General features: G+C 44.4%; 1 protein-coding gene and 1 long non-coding RNA gene across 4 annotated transcripts in view; one reads left to right on the plus strand and one right to left on the minus strand.

Annotated features, from left to right (window-relative positions):
* HRH1 (histamine receptor H1) overlaps positions 1 to 20,004 on the minus strand; it is a 439,225-nt gene that overhangs the window by 206,790 nt on the left and 212,431 nt on the right. The window lies entirely within an intron of this gene.
* Positions 2,176 to 20,004, plus strand: part of LOC117880413 — an 84,479-nt gene continuing 66,650 nt past the window's right edge. Inside the window, exon 1 of the long non-coding RNA XR_004646529.1 lies at positions 2,176 to 2,493. This is a non-coding gene — a long non-coding RNA (uncharacterized LOC117880413). The remainder of the gene's footprint in view (positions 2,494 to 20,004) is intronic.

A 20,004-nucleotide genomic window follows, 5' to 3' on the forward strand; every position in this document is an offset into this window, starting at 1 on the left:
AGATTTTAACTTGCAAGGGGTAACCCATCTTATAATGGACACAGATACCACTAATATGTGCATATATGGGATAAAGTGAGCCTCACTGATATTGAATTTATAAGACACATAACAATACATGACATGGACTCCTGGATTAGTATGGGGAGAATTATTTAAGGGCCATAAATTGATTTTCCTAGATTATTTCAAGCAGGATGTGATTTTATTCTTAGTCTTTTAAGATCTCATAATTTGAAGTAGAACTGATGTTAATAAAATATATTATGAAGAGAACTGAGTGGATTAGGGGATTGATCCTGAGAACACTGCTCTTTATATGGGCCAGATCAGTATTGAAAGCAAGCCGATGGCAAAGCTGGGGACTAGATCTCAGAAGTCTGGCTCTCAACCCCAGCACTAACTACAATGAAAATATCCACCCGAACAACAAATGATCCATGTTAAAACCCCCATGACTGAAGGAGTTGAAATCATCGGTGTAAGTAGACAACAGACAGTTTAAAAAAGAATAGACACCAAGTAATATTCAGGTATGCCTGAAATGTCTTGAAAGTCAAAGCTGCTGTTTGATTCAGCATTCTGTCTATCATTCCTGCCATACTAGGTTAAGATTCTTTTCAGGCTTTTCTTTGTTATCTTTGTTTTCATTTGGAATCATCTTGGTTCAAAGTTACAGGAAGAATCTATCTAATGCCCACTAAGAACTAGGCTGAAACCCCTGTGGCCCCACAACTCCATTCATAAAAAAACTCACACAGTTCTCTTATATTGGGTACATGAAAAAATTCACTTACTTCTGAGGTCTGAATGCCAAATCTTGAATCCTATGTAACAGAAATTGTCAAAATTGCTGCAGTACAGCACAGCACCAACTGTCTCTCTCTGAGGCCAAATTGAGCACTGACTTTTGTTCATTGCCTCAATAGCTTTGCTTGGGCTAGAGGATATCACAATGAAGGATGTGGTGCAATTGCCATGACAACCAGGTTGTCTATTATGTTTGTGTGCATCCCTGCCTGCCCTGCACATTTGTTTATGATTATATGCCCTCTCTAGAAACTAGCCGAAAAAGATAAATTAAAGCTCCAATTTTAGGGAGAACTGGTGGGAATTCTCTTTGTGCTCAAGTGCCAGAGGCCTATTTTTGGAGCTGAAGATCCCGAGTTCTGCTTCCCATGCTTGGCTAACAGCTGGCATCTCTGGTGTCTGTCTGCAGTCAGCCCTGGTTCAGTAAAAGTAGTTCATCACATAAGGTGTAGTTCATCACATGACAGGTAGCTATAGAGAGGAAGATAGAACAGGAGAATTAGGAGAGCTGGGTTCTTTTTATGGTTCTGCTTCAACTGACAGTGACTTGTAGAAATTACTTAATATCTGTGCCCCAGGGACATACTACAGATAATATTTCAATTATCTACTTTGTCTTTTTAAGTAAAGTACCTGCTGAAGAAAAGCATTATATATCTTTTTCATCAAGCTATACATTGTACAAATACATTTATAGTTATAAACTGACAACTGCTCTAAATATCAGATATTAAAGCAATGCCCCAATTAACTTTCTGATCCTTTCATCATCAAATATTGAAGTGCCAAACATTAATTAAGCAACAGAACACCCTTGTGAAGTAATTAATTATTATTAACCTCATTTTGGTGGAGTGAGTGTAAGTGGTTTAAGGGAAGTCAGTGATAGAGGTGGGAACTGAATTCAAGTTTTGATTTTCATATCCCTGCTCTAACTACTAAAAAACACTGATATGGTCTTAAAACATTTTGTGTACTGACTACAGGTTAACTGACCTTACTTTTAAAAATAAAACTGCTCCATGGATTTGATATCTCAAACTTTACTTAGCACATACTACGTAGATATGTAATACTACTATGTACAAGAGGGCTCAGTTATCTTAAGTTCCTTTGGCCATTTGTCATTCACTCTAATTTCCTTAGTGTGGTATGCTACATGAAATGCTGTAGCAAGAGTGTCTCTCTTTTGGCTTTAACATACAATTAACATTGGTCTCTGCTGCTATGGATCTTACCAGAAGATACAAAAAGATCTGATGTGATTTCTACATTCTTGCCAGAAAGCACCACATATGAGATTGCCAAACTTGATGGGTGTGATCAAAGATGCGAGCCCTTAGTGCCCTATCTTAGCTGTTCTGAAAGCCAGAGGTGCATGGTTCTGCAGTGATTACAAGGAAACTGTTGAAGTGGAAATTGTTGCCATGGAGCTGCTGTCACAGAGGTTTCAGGAGTATTCCAGAACTTGGATGGTAAAGGAGATGGATTTTTGTGGATGGACTCTTAGGAGGGGTTTTTCCTCAAAGGGTTCAGCAGTCTGGTGTTTTGGGAGCTGTTATTCTCACAAGTGCTTGTCCTAATTTGTGCCCACAGCTTCTGCAAGCAGTGGTTGGTAAAGAGTCTTATCTGCCAGAACCGAGGTCATGTAATAGATGATTCTGCTTCTTTCTGTGCAGGAAAGTAAGTACAAATGTTCATTTAGTCTAGTCACTAAACACAGTGTGGAGCAAATAGGTATTCTCTCCATTTTAAAGATGGATAAACTGCAGCACAGTGAGAATTAATACTGATAAATAGCATATTAAATATCAAACATTAAATGTATCACCTTTTTATTTATATGCAACACTTTTTATTTATCTCATATAATAGAACTGTCATATTCACATGTACATTAATCAATGATATAATGCTTCCCTCTCTTAGTTTCTCCAAGTCTTTCTCCCAGTATCCTAGTTTATTATTTATTTATATTTTTGGAAAAGAACACAGAAAACAAGAAAAAACTTGTATATTTTATTTATCTATCACAACTTAATATTTGTCAAAAAAGAACATGAAATCCCTGATAGCACAGTATGAACTGTCATACAGAGCTAGTAATTTCACAGGCTGTTAGTACTGCTTCCTCTCTCTAGTTTTTAAATTCCTTTTTCAGACTCTACATTGTTTTTAGTTTCTAATTTTATTTTCACTTTTTTGTCACTTTTGCAGAGATATGCACATGACCCCTGAAAGCATATATTTGTTGTAGTTGTGTGCTTTTTCAGATATCCAAGTCATGTGTAACTTACCGAGTGATTTTGTGTGGTAACATGCTGAAAAACTTAACACATTTTAATTCAACAACAAACTAAACAGAACGACTGATGGCTGTGGAGGTGGGAAGATGGCAGAATGCAACTCATTCATCATAATAGCTTGATATTAATAGATTATAACCAAATGTTCTCTATTACTAACTGCTGTTGGCAAGAGATTTGTGTATCTGGCAATGTGGGCATCATGGCAAATTTTAGTAAAAGTCATAGAAAGGTCATAGTTATGTTAAATATAACCAAATTTGGTTGTATCCAAATTAACACCTTTAACTTTATAACAATAGTATTCATCAGATATCGTTTCCCTACCAAAGCACTCAACATACAGTTCAACTGTATTGTTCAGTTACATTACATATTTATGTATGCACATGTGTATGTATTTATATATATATATATAAAATTAATAAATAAATAAAATTAAAGCCTTTACCAAAAATAGAAATGTAATTTCTAAGATATAAACAATTTTGACTGAAAAAGATGTTGAGAAGATAACAACCCAGAAGAAAAGATGGGAGAGGGATATGCATCTTCAATTTGTGTAGGTCATGAATAAAATTTATATAAATTTAGTGTGTAAATGACATTAGACTTCAGTTAGGATCCATCACATTGTTGCTGCTAGAGAAAAGCTCTGTTAGAGAGATTGTGGGGGAAATGGGAACATACTTGCACATGTGGCAGTTGTGTCCAGGAATTAGAAAGTTTTGAGAGGAAATTATTAAAGAGATTCATCTTATGACAAAATGTTGGCTTCTTAGCAATCCCCTGACCTCCTTACTTAATGCTCCAGTAAAAGATCTGCATTTTAAACAGAATGGCAAAGTATTTTCTTCTTATTGCTAGCAGCTAGACTTTGTATTGCACATTACTGGAAAAATGTGACTCCTCACTTAAAGTTGTCCTGGTAACATTGCTGATCAATTAGGGAACATGTTTGTTTAAAGTTGAGCAATGCTCCCTTTTAACATCGTTTGGCAGCTGCCTGCTTTGTCCACTGCTTGCAGGAAGAGCAGCCCGTTGCAGCTAACTGGTGGGGGCTTGTAACCATGTTGGACCAGCAGCCCCCCATCAGCTCCCTGCTCCCCTAAGTTCCCTATGCTGCAGCTGTCCAGCAGGCTATCAATTGCAGGGTATCAATTGCCAGCAGTTCAGCTGTCCCTTCCCCCATGGCCATGTGCTGCTCCTGCCCTCTGCCTTGGAACTGCTCCCAGACACTCCTGCTTGCTGTGCGTGGGGGGGGGAAAGAGGGGCTAATGTCAGGGGTCCCCCTCCCCCCGCTCTTGCACCCCGCTTACCCCTTCTCCATATAGAGCAGGGAGGGGACACAGACGGAGCGAGACAGAGAGTGCTTGGGGCAGCAGCTGCTGTCTCAACTTCCTGATCCACTTAAAAAGACAATGCACTTAAGAGTAGGTCAGCTTACTTAAAGGAGCAGTGTGCATCTCTCTCTCTCTCTCCCACAAACAAGTTATGTGTCTGTCTCTGTCTGCTATGCTATCTCCCCTCCCTCATGTTCGTGCTGCCTTGTGTGAGAGGCTACATTAACAACAACGTGTTAATCCTTGAGGGCTCAGCCAGGTGCTAGTTCATCATTTAGCAGCAAGGCATTCCCTGGGAAATATCCCTCCCTCTTCCACCCTCTAACTTCACCACCTCAACCAAGCTTCACAATCATCATAGCTATGAGCAGTATTAAATTGTTTGTTTAAAATGTATACTGTGTGTATATCTATATAATATATAGTTTTTTGTCTGGTGAAAAAAAATTCCCTGGAACCTAGCCAGCCCTATTTACATTAATTCTTATGGGGAAATGGGATTAGCTTAACATCGTTAACTTAAAGTCACATTTTTCAGGAACATATCTACAATGTTAAGCAAGGCATTACTGTACACCTTGCACCTAGAAATGATGGCCATTCATATGTAAGCATTTGTTAACAGTGATTGCATCATGACATCTGAGATTATTTCTTGGCATCTGTTAACTTTTAGTACCTTCTTGGATATGTAGAAAAATAGAAACAATTAAAAATTCTATTTGGACAATTCCTAGCAAGGCAGCAACAAAATGGAGGATTGTGAACAATTCGGACACGAAGGGGAATAAAGAAAGCAGACAAATAAATGCAACTGTGATGGGGGGATCACCCTGTACTTTCCTTGAAAGGGTTAATGCAGACTGAGAAGAGGGCTAATTAACCCAATAGGCCACAGCGGAGAGGAATCAGGTGACTAAGCAATCCACTGATTGAATGAGAAAGCCAGCTGAGGAGGGGATTATAAAGGCTGGAAATTGGCAGCAAAGGAGGGGAAAGTCTGTAGTCACTCCCTGGTAGAAGGGAGGTGTGTTTGGGCTGGCAAACCCAGTGAGAGAAGAAGTAAGGACAGGGCTCAGGAAAGGCAATAAGGTCTAGAAGGGAACAGGCTTTGATTGCTGGCTCGAGGGTCCCTTAGCCAGAACCCAGTGTAGCGGGCTGGCCCGTGTTTCCTTGCCAGCCATTGAGGGAGTTGCACTACAAGGCAGTGAATGGGAAGACTGCTTAGGACTGCTGAAGGAAGTCTTTGGTACCCCAGGAGAGAAAAACAGGAAGAGTGACTGGTTGGTGTCATAAAGAGGCAGGAACAGCTCATAGTGTGATAGAGGGGATGCAGACTCAAAGAGAGGTGGAGAGACAGTGGGCAACTGCAGAAAGAGGTGGAACTTTCTTTTGTTGCAAGCTATTTTTAGAACCTCCAAGAGGAGGTGCCATTTTAGCAGTGCGTGGAACCCCTCATCACAGCATCTTTTATTTATTTAAAGAAATAATCTTCTTCTTCAAGTGCTTGTTCATGTCCATTCCAATCAGGTGTGTGCGTGCCATGTGCACACCAGCCAGAAGATTTTTCCCTTAGCAGCATCCGTAGGGTTGGCCTGGGTGCCCCCTGGAGTTGCGCCTTCCTGGCATCCAATATGCAGCCCTGCTGATCCGCCACCCCCTCAGTTCCTTCTTACCACCAGTGACGGCTAGCTGGAACAACTGTTGCCAAGCATTTTTGGCAGTGTCCACTTCAGTTTTCATAGTTTAAATAGTTGTAGTTAAGAGTTCTTGGGGGTTCCCCCGCAAACAACGTTTTCCTTGGTTCTGGGGTATGCCCCGGTCCCTAGGTTTCAAACTCTGTGAGGACTGTAGCAAGTTTATGATGAAGAGTGACCCGCACTCTTCCTGTCTACGGTGCCTTGGGGAGAGCCACCAGAAGGACAAGTGCAGAATCTACAAGGGATTTCACCCTAGGACCCTTAAAGACCGGGATCAAAGGCTGCAAATCCTGCTAATGGAAGCAGCACTCCAAGCGCAATCCGACTCGGGGTTGGCAGAATCCACGCCGAGCACTTCCTCATCGGTCCGCAGTGCTGTGGTGCTGTTGGTGCACTAGCCGGTGCCAAAGAAGGACCCTAAGGACTCTCAGCACTGCCACGGCTCCGCCCAAAATAAATCTTCTTCTGTTTGGCACCGTTCTTAGTCCGCAGTGTCACAGAAGAAGAAAAGGCCGGATAGGGGTCGCTCTCCCCCTCCAAAGATCAAGGGACCTGCAGCATCGAAGCACATTTTGAGCCAGGCAACCTCGTCTCTCCCACCTTTCAGGGTCTTGTTGACTCCTGCTCCATCTCGGGTACAGTTGAATCTGAACCCTCAATGGTCCCCGGACCGCCAAGGGGATCACCTCCAGCTCCCCTCAACACCAGAGGCATTTGAGGCAGCCAAGGACCTTATATGCCTCACGGTGCCTTCCTCCCTGTAGAGGAGAGACAATTCACCAGCGACTGTGCGGCCCCAGTTCCAATCAAGGGACAAACCAGTGAGGATAGGGCACCAATCACCATCTGGGGCGCACCTCTCCCTGGCATGCTTCACCCATGCTGGGGAGCTGCACCACTCTCCGGCGGCCCAGAGTGCCACTCCTCCATGGTCCTCCTACCTGGAGACCTCGGAGTCGGAGGCGGAATCCTACTGCTCCGATAGGACCAGAAGCAGGAGGTCCAGATCCCACCACAACCAGCCCTACCCTGCACTGTGGCCTCCATAGTGGCAACCTTCGATGCAGTGGCCCTTTTGGACACCCTGGGTGTATCACCAGAGCCAGGGACAGATCCAGGGCTCAAGGTCCAGGTCAGCGTCGTTGTCCTCAGCATTCTTCATCCCCCTGCAGACAGTGGAACCACCAGCAGAAGCACTGCTGACACTGTTGTTGTCCCCTGCAGTTTTAGCACCGACAACAGCACCACTGACAACTTCATCCTTGGTGCCACTGGTGTCAACGATATCGGCACCGCCAGAATCAACAACTTTGGCACTGCCTGTCTCGGAACCAATATTTCCGCTCCCAGTGGCGCTGGCACTGCACACTTTAGACCTAGGGGGTCAGCAATGCTGCGAGACCTTTGGGGTGCTGAAGGGAGTGAGCGGGGCCCACTGCCAGGCCTCTCCTCCTCATCCTTCCCCGATGAAGCTGTGGCGGGGACGTCGATGGCCCCAGCTTTGGAGGATGACAGGGTCCTCCAACATCTGTTATGTTACATTGCCCAGAACTTGGGCATACAAGCGGAGGAGGTGGTGGAGGAATCCAGCCCAGTTGTTGACATCCTTGCGCCCTCTGGACCCTCTCGTATCACCTTGCCCTTAATGAAGATGATTACAGAGACAATGAAAACCCTGTGGCAGACCCTTGCATCTCTGGCCCCTACAGCCAAGAGGAATGAGAGGTGGTACTTTGTCCCTTCTAAGGGATATGAACATTTGTACATCCACCCACCCACCCCCCGACTCCCTGGTGGTTGATGCAGCCAATCAGCGAGAGCGCCAGAGCTACCAGGGCCCCTCCCCTAAGAATAGGGATCCAAAAAGACTAGACCTTTTTGGCAGGAAGGTCTGTTTCACTGGGGGGACTATAGCTCCGCATTTCAAATCAACAGGCCATTGTGAGCAGATACGCACACAATATGTGCTATGATGGCCAAGTTTGCGGAGCTCCTCCTTAGTGGAGGAGGGAAAGCTGGTCTCCCGAGCGTCCCTACAGGCAGCATTGGACACAGCAGATGCAGCCTCACATACAATGGACACGGGGGTTGTCATGAGGAGGAGTTCCTGGTTGCAGGTCTCTGGTCTGCCCCATGAGGTCCAACAAACAATCCAGGACTTCCCCTTCAAGGGGTTGGCCCTCTTCTCCGATAAGACAGATAAGACTGCATAGTCTGAAAGACTCAAGGGCTACCTTCAGATCTTTGGGGCTCCATACTCCCGCCACTCAACGAGGGCATTTCTGGCCGCAGCCTCCCTCTAGGTTCTACCGAGCTCAGAACCGTGAGGACGCTCCTCGTAGGAAGAATAGGAGTGGTAGAAGAAGGCAGCCCCCCTCCTCAGGTCAGGGCTTGGGCCAGCCCGAGCCACCACCTGGCACCAGACCAGCCTTTTCAGGGTGTGATCGAGGATGGTACACCAATGCTGGAACTGGATCCAACCTTACTTACCTTTTCGTCCCAACTATCCCTTTCTACCATACATGGTTCCATATCATTTCAGACCGCTGAGTGCTCCACACAGAAGAAAGGGGATATTCCATCCAATTCTGTGCCCTCCCACTCTTCCACCCCCCTTCCCATCTCTCTTCAGGGACCCCTCTCATGAACAACTTCTTTGCTCCTCTCTGTAGGGGCAGTGGAAAAGGTTCCTCGGGAGCAAAGGGGCAAGGGCTTCTACTCCCGGTATTTCCTAATACCGAAAGCCAAGAGTGGGCTCAGGCCCATCCTAGACCTGCAAGAACACAACAAGTTCATCAAAAAACTCAAGTTCCACATGGTTTCTTTGGCCTCCATTATCCCCTCACTGGATTCAGGAGACTGGTATGCCGCCTTCGACTTGAAGGACGCATACTTTCACATAGCGATAATTCCACCCCACAGAAAATACCTCAGGTTTGTGATGAACAACAGCCACTATCAATTTATTGTCCTCCCATTTGGCCTGTCAGCGGCATGTCGGGTGTTCACCAAGTGCATGGCAGTCGTTGCGGCGTTCCTGTGCAAGCAGCAGGTAAAGGTGTTCCCGTATCTCGATGACTGGCTGATCAAAGGCCACTCCAGATCTCGAGTGGAGGTACAGGTTGGCCTTATAAGACGGACGTTTGATGAACTGGGTCTCCCTCTAAACGAGGCCAAATCGACTCTCTCCCCTGTACAGAGGATAGAGTTTATAGGGGCAGTGGTAGACTCGACTCAAGCCAGGGCATACCTCCCAGAATCCAGGTTTTTTGTCACTGGGCGACATAATACGGGGCCTCAGGCAGTTTTCCACCACTACAGCAATGAATTGCCTGAAACTGTTGGGGCATATGGCCACTTGTACCTACGCAATACAACTTGCCAGACTCAGGCTTTGCCCACTTCAGTCATGGCTAGCGTCAGTATATCAACCAGTTTGAGACGCTTTAGACAGTATCATAACCCTGCCTTGCCTGATACTAGACTCCCTCCTGTGGTGGCTCAACCTACAGGTAGTATGTGCAGGGGTCCCCTTCACCAGCCCACAGCCATCCCTCTCGTTAGCGATAGATGTGTCAGATTTGGGAAGGGGGGCACATTTGGAAGACCTCAGAACACAAGGCCTCTGGTCTCAGTGGACCTTGCTCTGCATATCAATGTCAGAGAACTGAGAGCGGTGCACCTGGCGTGCCAGGCTTTCAGAGTCCATATATGAGGGAGATGTTTATCAATCCTCATGGACAACACCACGGCAATGTTTTATATCAACAAACGGGGGGTACATGCTCCTCTCCCCAGTGCCAGGAAGCCTGGGCAGAACACACAAGCAGAGTGAACTATGTGATGGCAGAAAATGTCATGCTAGTGCCACAAAATTTGTGAGTTAGGAGGGGATCAGCTAAATGGGAGGGGGTTAAGGGGACAGGGTGTGGCGAAGAGGGAATAAAGGAGAGGTGTGGAATGAAGCTAAGGTTGAAGAGATTGTGAGGTGTCAGACGGAGGAGACAGCTGGAGCAAACAGTGAGCACAGGTCAGAGTCCAGCCCAAACTGTAAAAGTTCTCAGTGCCTGAAGGTCCCCTGCTTTGCCTGCTTCTGCTCCTACCGGCTGGATACTCTCTGCAGTTTCCCGAAAAGGCTACATGGTTGAGGCAATGGGATACATCACTTGGGTCCTAGTGCCCGCAGGGTTGGGTAGAGATCTCCCCTGCCCAGTTCTGGGTCCAAAAGGATGCTGGAGGGAGGTGTGACCCTGGCTGGGCCCCATTTTACCCTCTCTCCCTGCAATATAGCAGTCCCTGCTCTGGATGCTTCTGCTGGCTGGAGTCTTTGGCTGGCTATTCTTTGCAGTTTTCCCCCCAGGCCACAATATATGAGTAAGTTTTATGCACATATCCAGGGGATGTGATTCAGTTTGTTTTTGACTTTGACTATGTTTTTTTCCCACCTACATTGTTTTTCTCAGTCCTGCTAGTGTAACTCCAGATTGTTTGCTCTCCACTCTTCTAAGTGACCAAAATGTTTGTTCAAGCAGTTTCGCAAATGGAACAAAGCTCTCAACACATCTGTTTGGGTCTGGCTATCAATTCCATCCTGTGTACATCTTTTATCAAAATGACCTGATATGATGCTAGTATTGCTGACTCTGCAGCAGTGTTTTCTCAACATGTCCCCTTTATGAGAAGATGGAATGCCACCTCGAAGTGTCATGACTCAGCTTCATTTTTTGGATGGTTATTTTCTCCTATCAGTCCAAGTTAGCATTTACAGTCTTGAGAAAAGTGATTAAAATGGCCATTCATGTGCTGTAACTATCTTTCATCTTCCAGTAAGCTGGGGTCTAAACCATTACGTCAGTTTGCAAAGAAGGACCCTTCCTGACAGCTTGCTCTCTATCACCATGAGCGTGTTCGGACTCAAGCAGCAAACAGTACTCTATCATTTTGTTGCCTTAGCTCCTCAAAAGAGGTGAAATAATTAGTTTGTGGGGGAATTGGACATATGTCATACATTAACTAGGACAATTTTAGCTTGATTACTATAGTGCTCTTTATACTGCGACTCCTGCTGCAGTTGTTTGTATCCTTCTTCTGTATCCCCCTCAACAGTTCTGCAAGATAGCTGACTGAATTCTTACAGGGCTAAGAGACCAAATTAGATGGTTTCACTGCCTTTCAGGGAGCTGACTTTAAATCTCTGGTCCATACATATTAACCAATAATCATATTTTATACCAGTTCATTTATATGATAGGTACCCCTACAGAAAGGTTATGCTAATTAGAGATTGGAACCAAGTTCCAGGTACAGTTTGTGTACACAAATGGTATGGGTATATCTGAATATATAAATATGCCTCCCCACTCTGACACTGAAGGCAGAAAACACAGTTTAGGCTGGCTCCTAGAGGAGATGCAGGAACCCAAGCTGCTGCCTGTTTAAAGTCAATTTTCTTGTTTAATAATCCAGATATTCCCTTCTGTATTTTATTATATAATCTATTTTATTTTGATTACTTTTTACACTCAAAAAAAAAAAAACACAAAAAACCCCCAGCACATGAGCAATGTCTATTGCACCGCAAAATTTGAATGCAACAACATTTTGCTGTGGTGGAGTTGTGCTAATGCAATACAAGAGTGTTTTTTTGTAAAGACTGACAATGCACCTCGTTTTTCTGATGCTGAGAGCAATGCAAGACGCTGCTCTGAACATGGAACCAGGAATTCCTGAGTTCTAATTCTAGATCTAGCCCTTACTTCCTCTAATGGTGAGTAGAAGCTTTATACAAGTAGAGAGCAGGGAAGGGGTTAATTCAGGTCAGAGGGAGATTGGCAGTGGGTCAGGTGGGGTCCATTAATGAAGACCGGGTTTTCATAGACCACCCTCTTTGAGACAGCAGAGAATGAAGCTCTAGAGTGGGCTTTACACACCCCCAGGTACTTTCATATGTGGAAGTCTGTGTACCCTGACTTTCTCCAGTATGCCTAGAGCACAAAACTGCCCTTCCTGCCAGACAAGCTGGGAACAACTGGAAAACTGAGATAGCAACTGTACCCAGCAGAAAGAGGTAAGGCACTCCTACACAATCCCACTGTGATGCTAGACCTGTCACTTGACTTCTCTGTCCCTAAGGGTCCACCTTGTAAAATGAGTATAATGTAACTATCCAATTTAAAAGCATGTGATGTGTGTAAATTCACTGTACTGAGAATATTCTTTGAGATGGCGAAGCTAAGTATTTTGTTCTTGCTATAGGAAAAGTAAGAACATCCTTAAGAAACACTATTAGACTTAATGAGAAGTGCTACAATCTTAGGTCTGGTCTATACTACCCGCCTGAATCGACCTCTCGGGGATTGATTTATCGCGTCCCGTTGGGACGCGACAATCGATCCCCGAATCGGCGCTCTAACTCCACCAGCGGAGGTGGTAGTAAGCGCCGCCGACAAAAAGCGGCAGAAGTCGATTTTGCCGCTGTCCTCACAACGGAGTAAGTCGGCTGCAATACGTCGAATTCAGCTACGCTATTCACGTAGCTGAATTTGCATATCTTAAATCGAATCCCCGCTGTAGTGTAGATGTACCCTTAGAGGCCACAGGGCTGTGAGAAAACAGTAGTAAAGATCAAAGGGAAACAGTGTCTAAGAAACACTGAATCCTGCAGGAGAAGCACAGGCAGCCTCATTCCCTTCTCCCTGCCCCTTTATTTACACTGGTGTGCATCAGGAGTAATTCTCCTCAAGTCAGTGGCAATACAGCAGTGGATAAACAGCATGAGGTTTGAATCCAGCCTGGACTCTGGAAGTTTTGATTATTAGCTAGAATCAAAAAATCACTGGAGCCTCAAGAGAGTGCTAATGAATGAATACAGTCATTAAGGAGAACCTGATAAATGACCCTGCTTGTAAGGGGAACCTTCATTAGATTCAGTCTGGTTTTAGCTACAGTAGCAACAGAGCAAATAGATGCAGTTTTGCATAAACAGTTGAAATAGCACGTTAAAGAAATAGTGCTAACCCAGCACAAGATCTACATATTGTATTTTCATTCAAAAGCAGTTACACTATGCTGGCTATTAAGATTAAAGATCTCAACGTGCTTTACAAACAGTAATTAGTTTAGTGTGTCACCACTCCTGGGAGTTAAGCAAGGTAAGAAAATAGGCAACATTTTAAAAAAATGGATAAAAAGGAAACTTTTTTTTGTAAAACATGATGCATAATTAACATGTTTAACAGTAAGATTCAACTGAGATATCACTCAGGCCAAGATATTAGTATGTTTAAAACATAAACATAAGGATTAGTCACTTTTTATACAGAATAAAGCCAACATTCACAGTGATTAGATAGGCTAGAAAAATGTATCAAGGGTGTAAACCTTCATGCAGGAGGGCATAAACCAGCCACTGGCTGTTTGGGTTAGGAAGAACTCTTTCCTATGGGCAGGTTATTCCATAACTGTCCATCTTTGGGTTTGTTGCACCTTTCTCTGAAGCAGCTAACACTGGCCTCTATGGGAACAGGACACTGGACTGTGTGGGTCGTGGGTTTGATTTGTTATGGCAATTTCTATGATATCCTCCTTTTGAAGATGGGGGAAAAAAATGAGGTAAAATACACAGTGCTAAACTTGCTCACAGTTACACTGCAAAGCCTGAATTATAACTCGCATCCCTGGGCTTCTGGGACTGGATCTTAACCCCGAATCCATCTCTCCTGAAATAGAGATTACAGAAGAAAAAGGGTTAATCCAAATGGTTACTAATCAAGCATTTAGATTCTGCAATCTCAAGATTCTTTTGCAGAATAGAGATGGAAGGGAGAAATTGGCAATAGTGATGTTGAAGTGGTCCTATATAAAGAGGATTATAGGGATTTAGTAAATGGCAGCAAAAGAAATGCTTCTTCTTGAAGGAGAGCTACTCAGGATTCACAAGGAAAAACCCTCAATTTCATTACTAATCTTAACCTGAGTCAAGAGATCTTTTCTTCCAGAGCTGTCATTTGCTTGCATAAAAAAGGCAAATGGCTGAAGGAGCCACTTGAGGATTATGAAGCAACCAAGAGAAGAGAACTTCAGTTATATGCTGTGATAAGTGTGTGACTTTGGTTAATTAAGGCTTTAATTGTATTGCCAAGTCTGCAGCTAAATGGTATTTAATATCCAATATCCTGCCCTAATGACTTTTAATTGCCTGTCTGAGGCCATGTTTCAGATTTGTTTTATCATTTTATAACTTTTCTGACTAAGCCAAAGAATAAAACTCTTCCCTATATGAATGAGCATAAAATTAGTGACCAAGATCCAGATCCTCAAATGAATGTTGTCATCTAATTCCCACTGCAGCCAATGGGAGTTAGAGGTGGGATCCACAAAGGTACTTAGGTGCCTAAATTCCATTTTTAGGCCCCACTGAGATCCACAAAACTCCCCTTTGACTACTGCTTACCCCTGTACGTTCCTAAACTAATTCAGTGCCGAATCATGTGCAGAGGGAGTACCCTAGTTGCCTACATTTCTGCCTGTGTGCATGTGCTCTGCTGCCTCACTGTAGGCGCCCAGACGCTATCTTCTATCTATGCTCCAGACTGATCCACAAACCAGGGAAGACAGGCATTTGTCCACCTAAATTGCATGCTGGGCCTGATCAGGTAGGCATGCCCAGAGGCTGCTTACAGGATTGGGCCCATTAGTTGAGTTAACACAACAGTTGCAGGTGGTGGAGGGAGCCTTCCTTTATAACCTTTATTTTAGTGGTTATGGGATGTGGGAGACCCCCAGTTCAAGTCTCTCCTCTGCCTGATGAGGAGAAGGAATTTTAACAGGGATCTACATCGCTCAGGTGAGTGCTCTAATCACTAAGGTATAGTGTCATTTAACTTTGTCTAGCCCAATTAATAATTACTTAATTTAAGTTGAAAAACTTCAATAGAAGAGACTGAGGGAGCCCCATGTCAGGATATTCCATATCACAGTGTTTAGGGTTCTCACCTCAGATGTGGCAAATCCCTATTCAAATCCCTGCTTCCCCTCAGGAGGTTGGGGGTGGGGGACTTGAATGGGTGGGGGGTTGTCTTCCACATCTTGGGTGAGTACTCTAACCACTAGGCTAAAGGTTATAAGAGAGCTGCTTTCTGTCCCTCTTTCTCCCCAGCTGTTTTGTGTAAACTCATCTAAAAGTCCTGATCCAGTTGGTGACATCTGAGCACACCTGTCAAATCAGGCCCTGTATTTTTTTTTCTCTTGTTCTGATTCTGCTTTACTCTCCTGAAAGTGACTTTTTTGCTGTCTTAAAATGCCTTCTATGTTGGCACTTTTTTCTTCCATTGATTTGTATTTTCCGTGTAGATCTACAAGTTCTTTTTCAATTTTTTCATATCTTTCAATGAGTGACTGTCTTTCCTCCTTATGTCTTCTGGACAACTCAGAAATGCCTTTTTCTCTTTTGTTTAAACTATTAGAAAGAAGTATGTTTGTTTCTAGTAAGTCTACTTTTTCTTGTTCTAAAGCCTTGTTGATGCCCTTAAGGGTCCTCAATTTCTTTTTCATGTAAGGAAAGCATTGTAGACATGTCTTTTTTTTTCTCCAAATTCAATGTGTCAAACACAAGTTGTAGCTCCTTTACTGAATCCTCAAGCAATTTATTATTGCTTTTTAAATCCCGAATCTCTGCTTGTTGTGTTTCTAATTCTATTTCCTGAGACAAACTCTTATCTATAGTAATAAAAAAAATTAAGTGGTTAAATTGTGAAAGCAAACTATGTCAAATATGCAAATATGCAATATTAGCTTTTATGGGTAACACTATAAAATGGCAATATTGACAATTTTCAATTTTTCACCTAGCAATAAATTTTCTTAGTATTTCAGAATATAATTACGTATGTGTTCTAAAACCGCCTTTATTCCCAAACCATGAAATTGTATAGCTGAAACAATTTTAGCATTGCCAGACTTCAGTTTTGCAGAAAGAACATACTGCTAGTCAAATCGCTCTATGCTTCACAATTCTAACTCTGTTTCTACAGTCCATCTTCACTGAGGTCTGATGGCTTGTACTCTGAAACTCATGGTTGACAGGTAGCTGTACCAATGGCTAGATAAAGAATTTTGGTTCCCTATTTGTCCATTTTCCTGTCTTCAAAATCCAGAATATATAAAAATGATCAAGGTGTTTGATGGACTGATTTATGGAGTAAAATTAAGAGACAAAGACAATACAAGAGATTTCCTGTATTGCAAAGAGAATTCTATTGAATAACACCAACTTACCATATAAAACAAGACTATGCATTCCCTTCCTACAGGACAAAGAAAATTCAATGTCTCCAAGACCCAGAACTTGGTGAGAAACAGGGGCAGAGAGAGGGGAAGGGAAATGATAGCAATCAGCAATTATTTGAAATATGTCAACACATAGGATGGGGAAGGATTATTTAGGGTGATGATTCAAAGTGGGATGTACCTATTGGGGTCCAGGAAGTGGGCGGGCATAAGCCCACCCACTGCTAAAGGGTCCCCCCCAGCCTAAGGGGAGGATCCACAGGCCTGAAACCCAAATGAATACGGGGAACAACTGATGTAAAAACAGGGACAGGAGTGCAGTCAAAGGGTCAAAAGAAGGGAACCTGACGGGGACACTGAGCAGAGAACCCCGGACAGCGCCCACTGCTCCTCAAAGGTGTCAAGGGAGCCAGTGGACGCCACCCAGAGAAACTCTGCCTGGATACGTGAATGGACAGAGGATCGGAAACAGGCCCCACAGTCACAGGAACCTCCATCGGCCAACCTCCTCTCCCTGGTTTTAAAGATGGCCGTTTTCGCCAGGGCCAGGAGGAAGTTGACCAGGAGGTCCCGCGACTTTGTGGGGCCATGGATAGGGAGTGCGTAAATAAGAAGGTGAGGGGAAAAGTGCAACCAAAAGTGGAACATAATATCGGTGAGGAGCCGGTGTAGGGACTGCAACCTGGCGCACTCCAAGTAAATGTGAGCCAGGGTCTCCCTCACGCCGCAGAAAGGACAGGTATCCAGGACAGGGGTAAACTGCGTCAAGTACATGTCCGTGCTCACGGTCCCATGAAGGAGCTGCCAGCTGATATCCGCGGTGGGCCTCGGAACCAGGGTGGAATATAGGCTGGCTCACCAGGGCTTCTCACCCTCAACAGGTGGTAGGAGGTTCCGCCACTTTGTATCGGAGTGGGACACGAGGGTGAGGAAGTGAAGGGTGTGGAGCACGAGCGTGTATAGATGTTCCCTTGGCGTGGTTTGGAAACGAACCAGCTGCAAGTCGTGCATCCGGCTCACGGAGAAGGGGCCGGGGGGCCGGTTGGGTCCATGGGGCAGGGGCCCAATGAAAAGGTCCAGAGGGCCAGGGGTGTCACTGTCTGTAGTGGGGTGGATACCCGCTCCTGCCCTGAGGGGTTTGGAACAGCCCTGGGAGAAGGCTGTTGCAGGGAGAAGCAGCTACTGGGCTGATTGGGGAAGTAGCTGTAGCTGGGCCACGCCCCAATCAGAGCCCAGCTGGCCTGTATAAAGAGGCTGGGAGCCAGGAACTCAGAAGTCTATCTCTGCCTTCAGAGGGAGAAGGCCTGGCTGCAGCGAGCTAGAGACAGGGTACCTGAGTGGAGCAGGGCTGGGGAAAGGCTGAGGAGCTGGGAAGCTCCAGCCTGGAAAGCCCCAGGCTACGGCCTAGCATTGGGCCAAGAGGTACTGGGGGTTGCAGAGGGCAGCCCAGAGGTAGGCCAAGGCAGCAGGTCCAAACCCTCCTTGCCAGTGATGAATAGGCTGATACTGCAGTCTGCATTTTCAGGAAGGTGGCAGCACTATTCCTTACATACATTTGAGCCCTTACGGACCCTCTCCCACACCATCCTTAATGTACACACAAGCTAGAATTAAGGAGAACTTGAATACTCACTGAAGAGGGGATTAGCATTACATGGCCTTCTTGGGGCTGATCACTGAATCTGAGAGTCTGATCTCTCAGCTAATGTACACTGTGTCCTAAAATAAGAGAAATAGATGCAAAATATATTAGCAGCTGAACAATATCCCCACTTGTCCTAAATATGTCATAGTGGGCCCTGTTAATGCACAGCTAAATTCACCTCTACCAGTACATTCTATTTACATCCCCTTTCCTTGCCTCCAACTTCTAATAAAATCCATAGTTCAAAGCCTCTCAGGCTTGGCTGTGGCAGTAGAAACAAATAAATAATTGTGGGAAGGGGAATAACCAAAGCTGCTTTACCCAAACAAGTGTTTCTATTACTCTATGGGACTACAAGGATAACACAATCTATCCTACAAGTAGCTGAAATCAAATATCTTGCTCCGAACCACAGAATTGTCAGAATGGCAGGTGGTAGGCCATAGAATTCAGGATAATATGTAACTGGGCAGCTCTGAGTTCCAACTATAGGAATAGTAGTAAACTCCTTTGCCAAAGCAGTAACTGAGGCTTGGTCTACACTGAGGGGGATCGATCTAAGTTACGCAACTTCAGCTAAGTGAATAATGTAGCTGAAGTCAATGTACTTAGACCTACTCACTGCATGTCTTCACTGCGGTGAGTTGGCTGCTGCCGCTCCACTGTCGACTCTGCCTGCGCTTTTGCGGTGGTGGAGTACAGGAGTCGATGGGAGAGCAGTAGGGGGTTGATTTATTGCATCTAGACTAAATGTGATAAATCAACCCCCGCTGGATCGATCGCTGCCTGCTGATCCGACGGGTAGTGTAGACATACCCTGAGTCTTTGAATCACTCTGCAAATACGTTAAGACTTTTCCCTTCCACTGAAGTGCAGTGATAGGGGACAATATGACAATCACTAACTAGATCGTAGCAGGGATTGCGGGAAAGGTGTATTTGCATTGCAAGAGAATGTTAACGTGAGGAGGAATGGTTGGAGCTGGTTGTTGGTCAGAAAATGCCTAGGGTGAGAGAGAATGTAGTTCTTCCTTACAATGACTGCAGCAAATATATTGTTATGTGTTTATCTTTTTAGAAATGTGGTAACCATATTGTCTACACCCAAAGCCCTGCACAAACTTGGACATGTACCCTCCCCAATATACATACAGATAAAGAGGTGAAGAAATCCCAATACTCACTCAGGGATAGAGGGTCCAGTCTGTTTGAGGAAAGTTTCATAAAGCACGAAGAACAGAGCCTCGGGGAGTACAGGGGCAGGCAAGGGAGAGTCACTGATTAAATGAACCCATGATGGAGTATTCATCCTAAAATAACATGAATGGAAAGGAAATATGAGTATCAGGAAAGAAATTGTCTCATGTATCTCCTGCCTCCTCATATACCATAATTTACATTAATAACACTGAATGATCCCACCACCTGGTAAAATCAATGTTAATGCAACTTTCTTCTATCGTCTAATAAAATCTCTATTGTTTCATCAACAAAAATTTCAAATCAATTTGGGGAACTGGGCTCCTGCAGACTCCTAAATTCTCATATCAACTAAATGGACAAGAGAAAGGAAAAGCAGTGAGCCCCATGACTCCCTAATCCCTATATGGCCATCAGCTGTCCCACCATGTGCTTTATTTCATCAGCCATTCTTCTTGGTCTTGGTCACTACCAAAGGAGAAAATAAACTCCATTGAATCAGGGATGGAGTGTTACATTACTCACAGGCAAAGGATTTTAGGGAATAATCTCTTTACAAGTGATTGAGATCTTTGGAGGAGCTCTCAGTTGCCCCTTCCCCAAACTGCACTGTAGAAATACCTTTGTAAGTACGTTGTCCTCTTAGTAGAGCTATTCCTCACTCCCTGCCTACCCTATAGTCCCAGTGAAATACAGAGAGCAAAGTTGAGATCA

The sequence above is a fragment of the Trachemys scripta genome, chromosome 7, assembly GCF_013100865.1.
Source record: "Trachemys scripta elegans isolate TJP31775 chromosome 7, CAS_Tse_1.0, whole genome shotgun sequence".
In the NCBI taxonomy this organism is placed as follows: Eukaryota; Metazoa; Chordata; order Testudines; family Emydidae; genus Trachemys; species Trachemys scripta.